Consider the following 8901-nt stretch of genomic DNA (forward strand, 5'->3'; position numbering starts at 1 on the left):
ATGTGTCCCATCCCTACCTTCATTCTCCTCTTTGGGTTGAGGAGCCTTTCTTTCTGCAGCAAAAGGAAAAGGTGTCTAGGGTTGTAGCACATCTTTCCTTCCTAGCTTCCTTCTGTATTTGAGACTGGTTCCTTAGATGGGAAGCGGGTAGAAGACAAACTCCTATTATCAGGGGTCCATGAAGCCTGTGGCATCACTTTTTTTAAAACATGTCTAATTTTGTGGCCAAAGCAATTGGTCTTAATAAAACGTGAATTCTTCATGAGTCACACCTTCATCTTGGACTCATCTCTTAGTGGGAATAGGTGTGTGTCCATCTTATTAATTTCTGGCTCATTGATGTAAGAGTAGCTGTAGGAGTTTCTGAATGAGTTTTTAAGTTATTAAGCTACTGGAATTTGGAAACCCTAGAGTGATTTTAAATATGGCAAGATAAAATCCATTATTTTAAAAGGGATTATTGGGGGTAAAATGGCAAAAAAGATCCTAAAAAAAGATATTGCAAAATACGGGAAGAAATAATTTGTAACAAATAAAAGAATACTAATAGGATAGAAACAACTGGAAAGGGAAATGTGACATCGTTCTTAAATGTAGATCTAGGAAATAATTAGCTGGTGAGGTTGGTGAAAAGGAAGCATAACATGTAAAACAGATCATTTGAACTCAAGGTGCTTCTAACAGAGAAGGCAACTGGAGTACCTGATACTGCACCTACCCTATGTTTTTGCAAACACTTTGACTGTAAAATTGGTGTTTTCATTAAAGTGGTGTTCTGAAATTTGTGATGGGGCAGCTTAAATTTATCTTTTCATGATTGTAGACAGTTGATAATAACCCAAATTCTACCTTTGGTAATGCGTCACCAGATTAATGACACCGTAATATTTATTGAGAATTCATACCACTGATGCTTTCATAGTCATTTCTTTTGTTTATAAGATTTGGTTTGAGGTGGGTATGGGCTTTTTTGGTGGAATTAAAGAATGAAGACCATATTCAATTTTACATAAACTATCATGCAAGCCCAGCCAAAGTGTAGTTTTTGACTGAGTCCTGTCCTTGAGGTTAGGAATAAATAAGGTAAACCTTAAAAGAGGGTGTTGCAGAAGTCACTTTTTAAATTAGACTATGATTGAGATATCCTGAAAACCTCCACTGACCTCTCCCCTCTCTGTTTTTCTTATTATGTTTGACAGCAATTATGGAGAAAGAAATGTGAAAAGAATTAGTCATAATGCTTTTGGATTATCCTTAAATTTATGTATTTTCATATCACTCAGGTAAAGTTGGGAAATGACAGAGCACAGACATATTTTTTAAATCAGAGTAGAAAATAAAAAGCACTTCTGTTGACTTATATTGCTCTATGCGCACATCATCTCAGCTAATCAGAAATAGTATATTCATTTGTATGACAAAATAAATGCATTCATCCTAATAGTAGTCAACACATTTTGCCAGATGGTGCAAATATACCTCCATTTATATTTTGTATCTTAAAAATGTAGTTTAACAATAGGACTGTGTGTAAGAGACACTTTTTTTTACGAAAAGTGTCATATATACATATGTAACAGGGATGAGTGTGTGTTGTTTAACATCATTTATAACAGAATTTCTGTCAGTACTCCATATACTGAAAATTCAAGTTGTTTTTAACTTCTTCAAATACGTTCAGGATAAAATAAGTTAATCCAATTTCATAATGTAAATCATATTTTTGTTATTTGCCATATTTTATTTGAAGCAGTGATAAAGTTTTATAACTCAAATCTGAATGTTATAGTACATTATGTGCTGATCATGGCAAAAGCAAACATTTACATTTGTGTTTTTACAATAAATTTCTTTTAAAATACACTTTCTATTTTTCTGTACTGACATATGCAATAAATTGATACATTAAAAGTTTGATTAATGTCTTAAGATAGTTTGTATTCAGTCTTTTCTATTGACCAAGATTATATGGTAGGACATTAAAGCTTCCTTAATGATCAAATAAACTCCTGAATTTGTTCTGAAATTAATTTTTATTGTACTAATGGTGTGAATAAAAAGTAGAAGTTAGATTTATTTTCCCTTTCCTCGTATTTTTCTCTCACATACATTTCATTTAGGCTAATATTAAATATTTTCTATATGTGAAGTGCTGGTGATTGAATAGACCCAAAGCATTTGATTAGTTACATTAATCTAGGAATGAATAGATTTTAACTGTTCATAGTCATGTTGTCTTGAGATTTCATAAAGTGCCTTTTCATGAAATTATGCTTTTTTTTTTCTCTTATTAGTACTGTGTTAACGATTTGGGATGATTACAAAAATGGCCTGATATTCATTCGACCTTTAGGGGGCTGTAGCTTGCTTTCCCTAACCAGAAATGTGCATGCTTAAATAGTGTCACAACCAGCTGGATGATAGGAAATGTATGACAAACCTTAAATGGCCCCCTGTAAGTGCAGATGAAGAATTCACCTAGTGGAGACCATTTTTCCATGGGTAGATCTGGTGGGAAGAAGCATCCCTCATGTGCTTCCCTGACAGATCACCAACCTGAATCCTTTAGATAACTAGTTCTTATTTTCAAGCGATAATTTTTTCACATTCCTATTTCACTCTTCAACTCCTGCTTTACATCCTAAAGATGATGAGCAGTTGGATCTGGTTAGAGACTAACTCCTGTCTTATTAAGGGGAAGGGAGGGAAAAGATACCTTTTGAATACCTACAAGTGTAGAATGTGTTAATGTCGTTGAACCCTCACAGCAAACTGTCTAGTAATTTGCATATAAAAGCCCCATTTTATAATAAACGGGCTCAGAGTGGTTCAGTAATGTGCTCAAGATTACCCAGAATGGAGCTGGGATCTGAATGTGTCTCCAGTTCAAAATCTAGGACAACTGTACATTGCCTCATTTACTCAATGAAACAATTTGTTTTTATCCATGTTGGAGTTGATTTAAGACATTGAAATGAAATTAAAAGTGGCTATGTATAGAAAATTAGAAATATACAAGAAACTACGCTTTTTTCAAAGTAGTTAAATGTGTGTTCCTCTAGGAAAATGTAGAAGTTAATTAACCTCATAAGACTTCTCATCCTCTTTCCTCAGCCTTTTATAGAAAAATTTAGGAGTCATCTTCCTTGTGAAGTGAAACTGATATATCTGATCTTGCTGTTTCTTTTTCCAATAAGATTTAGTTTCCCAGCCTTTCCTCTGTTACGATACCACCATACCAGTCCCTGGAATTATTTTATAATAGCTGACATTTTAATTGAATGCTTGTTATGTATCAAGTATTGTTCTGACTCCTTTTTGTCATTATTTTTTTTTAAATTTTTTGGCTGCCCTATGTGGCTTGTGGGATTCTAGTTCCCCAACCAGGGATTGAACCCAGGTCCACGCCAGTGAGAGTGCGGAGTCCCAACCACTGGACCGCCAGGGAATTCCCTGTCATTCATTCATTCATTCATTCATTCATTCATTCATTTATTTATTGCGGTGCGTGGGCCTCTCACTGTTGTGGCCTCTCCCACTGTGGAGCACAGGCTCCGGACGCGCAGGCTCAGTGGCCATAGCTCACGGGCCCAGCCGCTCTGCGGCATGTGGGATCTTCCCGGACCGGGGCACGAACCCGCGTCCCCTGCGTCGGCAGGTGGACTCCCAACCACTGCGCCACCAGGGAAGCCCTGTCATTTATTCTTGATAACTGAATAGTCTATGATCTGGTGTCCAAATCCACTGACCCAACTCCTCCATGTTTGTCCTGTTCTAATTTGTTAGAAAAAATTTGCATGCCTTTCCCTAAGAGCATTTACTGACTTCATTTCTCCTTAAAGTCAAGACTTCTTGGTCTGTTAGGTCCTTCACCAACTAAACAATCTCGTGAAAGAAGTTTTCTCTTTCTGTTTCATAAGCCAAACTCATTCCTCCTCTATGCGTTTATCTGTGTCCGGTGCTTTAACTGCTAGGTGGAATGTCCTCTCACCTTGCTAGGCTCCCAAGCTCATCACCCGAATTCAACATTGTACTGGAAGTTCCATGCAGGACAACTAGGCAGGAAATAAAAAGCATCTAGATCAGAAAGGGAGAAGTAATATTACATTTACAGATGATGTGATGTGAGCTTGTGTATAGGAAATCCTAAGGAATCCACTAAAAATATGAGAACTAATGAACTCAGCAAGGTTGCAGGATTCGAGATCCATATACAAAAATCAATTTCATTTGTATACGCCGTCAATAAACAACCCTCAAATGAGAGTTTTGTAGCTTGGATTATGTACCCCCAAAAGATATGTTGAAGTCCTAATACTTGGTACCTATGAATGTGACGTTACTGGAAACAGGGTTTTTGAAAATGTCATTAAGATGTAATTCAAATGAGATCATTCGGGAGTAGGGTGTACCATTAATATAAAATGACTGGTGTCCTTATCATAAAAAGAGAAAAGACATAGAAACAGACATACATGGAGAGGAGAATAACATGTGAAGACACAGCCAGAGGAAAGATGGTTGTGTGGCAATGAAGACAGGTTGGATTTATGCAGCAGCACCAAGGAATGGCAAGGATTTCTGTCAGCTGTTAGAAGCTAGGAGAGAGAGTATGGTCCTGCTGACACTTTGATTTCGGATTTCTCTCATTCAGAACTGTGAGAATAATTTTTGTTGTTTAAGTCACTTAGTTTGTGGTTCTTTGTTAATGGCAGCCCTAATATATTTTTAAAAATTCCATTTACAATAGCACCAAAAATAAATACTTAGGAATGTACTTAGCAATAATGGCAAAATGTCTTCTCTGCAAACTACATAACATTTTTTAAAGAAATAGAAGACAAATAAATGGAAACGAATCACACATTTGTAGATTGAAAGATTTATTATTGTTAAGATGGCAATCAAGGGATCAACCCATGAAGAAGATATAACAATTGTAAATATTTATGCACCCAACACAGGAGCAGCTCAATACATAAGGCAAATGCTAACAGCCATAAAAGAGGAAATTGACAGTAACACAATCATAGTAGGGCACTTTAACACCCCACTTTCACCAATGGACAGATCATACAGGATGAAAATGAGTAAGGAAGCACAAGCTTTAAATGATACATTAAACAAGATGGACTTAATTGATATTTATAGGACATTCCATCCAAAAACAACAGAATACACTTTCTTCTCAAGTGCTCATGGAACATGCTCCAGGATAGATTATATCTTGGGTCACAAATCAAGCCTTGGTAAATTTAAGAATATTGAAATCATATCAAGTATCTTTCCTGACCACAATGCTATGAGACTAGATATCAATTACAGGAAAAAAATCTGTAAAAAATACAAACACGAGGAGGCTAAACAATACTCAATAACGAAGTGATCACTGAAGAAATCAAAGAGGAAATCAAAAAATACCTAGAACCAAATGACATTGAAAACATGACGACCCAAAACCTATGGGATGCAGCAAAAGCAGTTCTAAGAGGGAAGTTTACAGCAATACAATCCTACCTCGAGAAACAAGAAACATCTCAAATAAACAAATTTACACCTAAAGCAATTAGAGAAAGAAGAACAAAAAGAACCCAAAGTTAGCAGAAGGAAAGAAATCATAAAGATCAGATCAGAAATAAATGAAAAAGAAATGAAGAAAACAATAGCAAAGATCAATAAAACTAAAAGCTGGTTCTTTGAGAAGATAAACAAAATTGATAAACCATTAGCCAGATTCATCAAGAAAAAAAGGGAGAAGACTCCAATCAACAGAGTTAGAAATGAAAAAGGAGGAGTAACAACTGACACTGCAGAAATACAAAGGATCATGAGAGATTACTACAAGCAACTCTATGCCAATAAAATGGACAACCTGGAAGAAATGGACAAGTTCTTAGAAAAGCACAACCTTCTGAGACTGAACCAGGAAGAAACAAAATATAAACAGACCAATCACCAATCACAGGCACTGAAATTGAGACTGTGATTAAAAATCTTCCAACAAACAAAAGCCCAGGACCAGATGGCTTCACAGGCGAATTCTATCAAACATTTAGAGAAGAGCTAACATCTATCCTTCTCAAACTCTTCCAAAATATAGCAGAGGGAGGAACACTCCCAAATTCATTCTACGAGGCCACCATCACCCTGATACCAAAACCAGACAAAGATGTCGCACAGAAAACTATAGGCCAGTATCACTGATGAACATAGATGCAAAAATCCTCAACAAAATACTAGCAAACAGAATCCAACAGCACATTAAAAGGATCATACACCATGATCAAGTGGGGTTTTTCCCAGGAATTCAAGGATTCTTTGGTACACGCAAATCAATCAATGTGATACACCATATTAACAAATTGAAGGAGAAAAACCAGATGATCATCTCAATAGGTGCAGGAAAATCTTTTGACAAAATTCAACATCCATTTATGATAAAAACCCTACAGAAAGGAGTCATGGAGGGAACTTACCTCAACATAATAAAGGCCATATATGGCAAACAGCCAACATCATTCTCGGTGGTGAAAAACTGAAGCCATTTCCTCTAAGATCAGGAACAAGACAAGGTTGTCCACTCTCACCACTATTATTCAACATAGTTTTGGAAGTTTTAGCCACAGCAATCAGAGAAGAAAAATAAATAAAAGAAATCCAAATGGGAAAAGAAGAAATAAAGCTGTCACTGTTGGCAGATGACATGATACTATACATAGAGAATCCTAAAGATGCTACCAGAAAACTACTAGAGCTAATCAATGAATTTGGTAAAGTAGCAGGATACAAAATTAATGCACAGAAATGTCTTACATTCCTATACACTAACGATGAAAAATCTGAAAGAGAAATTAAGGAAACACTCCCATTTACCATTGCAACAAAAAGAATAAAATACCTAGGAATAAACCTACCTAAGGAAACAAAAGACATATATGCAGAAAACTGTAAGACACTGATGAAAGAAATTAAATATGATACAAAACAGAGGGAGAGATATACCATGTTCTTGGATTGTGAAAATGACTATACTACCCAAAGCAATCTAAAGATTCAATGCAATCCCTATCAAACTACCAATGGCATTTTTCACAGAACTAGAACAAATTTGTATGGAAACACAAAAGACCCCAAATAGCCAAAGAAATCTTGCGAAAGAAAAACAGAGCTGGAGGAATCAGGCTCCCGGACTTCAGACTATACTACAAAGCTACAGTAATCAAGACAATATGGTACTGGCACAAAAACAGAAATATAGATCAATGGAACAAGATAGAAAGCCCAGAGATAAACCCACGCACATATGGTCACCTTATTTTTCATAAAGGAGGCAAGAATATACAATGGAGAAGACAGCCTCTTTCATAAGTGGTGCTGGGAAAACTGGACAGCTTCATGTAAAAGAATGAAATTAGAACACTCCCTAACACCATACACAAAAATAAACTCAAAATGGATGAAAGACTTAAATGTAAGGACAGACACTGTAAAACTCTTAGAAGAAAACATAGGCAGAACACTCTATGACATAAATCACAGCAAGATGCTTTTTTGACCCACCTTCTAGAGAAATGGAAATAAAAACAAAAGTAAACAAATGGGACCTAATGAAACGTAAAAGCTTTTGAACAGCAAAGGAAAGCATAAACAACCCTCAGAATGGGAGAAAATATTTGCAAATGAGGCAACTGACAAAGGTTAATCTCCAAAATTTACAAGCAGCTCATGCAGCTCAATATCAAAAAAACAAACCACCCAATCCAAAAATGGGCAGAAGACAAATAGACACTTCTCCGAAGAAGATATACAGATTGCCAATAGACACATGAAAGGATGCTCAACATCACTAATCATCAGAGAAATGCAAATCAAAACTACAATGAGGTATCACCTCACACCGGTCAGAATGGCCATCATTAAAAAAATCTACAAACAATAAATGCTGGAGAAGGTGTGGAGAAAAGGGAACCCTCTTGCACTGATGGTGGGAATGTAAATTGATACAGCCATTATAGAGAACAGTATGGAGGTTCCTTAAAAAACTAAAAATAGAGCTACCATATGACCCAGCAATCCCACTTCTGGGCATATACCCTGAGAAAACCATAATTCAGAAAGAGTCATGTACCACAGTGTTCATTGCAGCTCTATTTATAATAGCCAGGACGTGGAAGCAACCTAAGTGTCCACTGACAGATGAATGGATAAAGCAGATGTGGCACATATATACAATGGAATATTACTCAGCCATAAAAAGAAACGAAATTGAGTTATTTCTAGTGAGGTGGATGGACCTAGAGTCTGTCATACAGAGTGAAGTAAGTCAGAAAGAGAAAAACAAATACCATATGCTAACACACATATATAGATAGATTCCATATATATATGGAATCTAGAAAAAAAATGGTTCTGAAGAACCTAGGGGCAGGACAGGAATAAAGATGCAGACGTAGAGAATGGACTGAGGACACGGAGAGGGGGAAGCATAAGCTGTGATGAAGTGAGAGAGTGGCATGTACGTATATACACTCCCAAATGTAAAGTAGATAGCTCGTGGGAAGTTGCCGCATAGCACAGGGAGGTCAGCTCAGTGCTTTGTGTCCACCTAGAGAGATGGGATACGGAGGGTGGGAGGAGATGCAAGAGGGAGGAGATATGGGGGCATATGTATATGTATAGCTGGTTCACTTTGTTATACAGCAGAAACTAACACATCATTGTAAAGCAATTATACTCCAAGAAAGATGTTAAAAAAAAAATGATGGCAATACTCCCCAGTTTGATCAATGGATCAAAACACTCCCTATCAAATCTGTCTCTTTTTTTTTTTGCAGAAGTTAACAAGCTGATCTTAAAATTCATGCATAAATGCAAGGGATCTAGTATAGCTAGAATGATCTT

Source organism: Mesoplodon mirus (genome assembly GCF_964341445.2).
Source record: "Mesoplodon mirus genome assembly, chromosome: 17".
Taxonomy (NCBI): Eukaryota; Metazoa; Chordata; class Mammalia; order Artiodactyla; family Ziphiidae; genus Mesoplodon; species Mesoplodon mirus.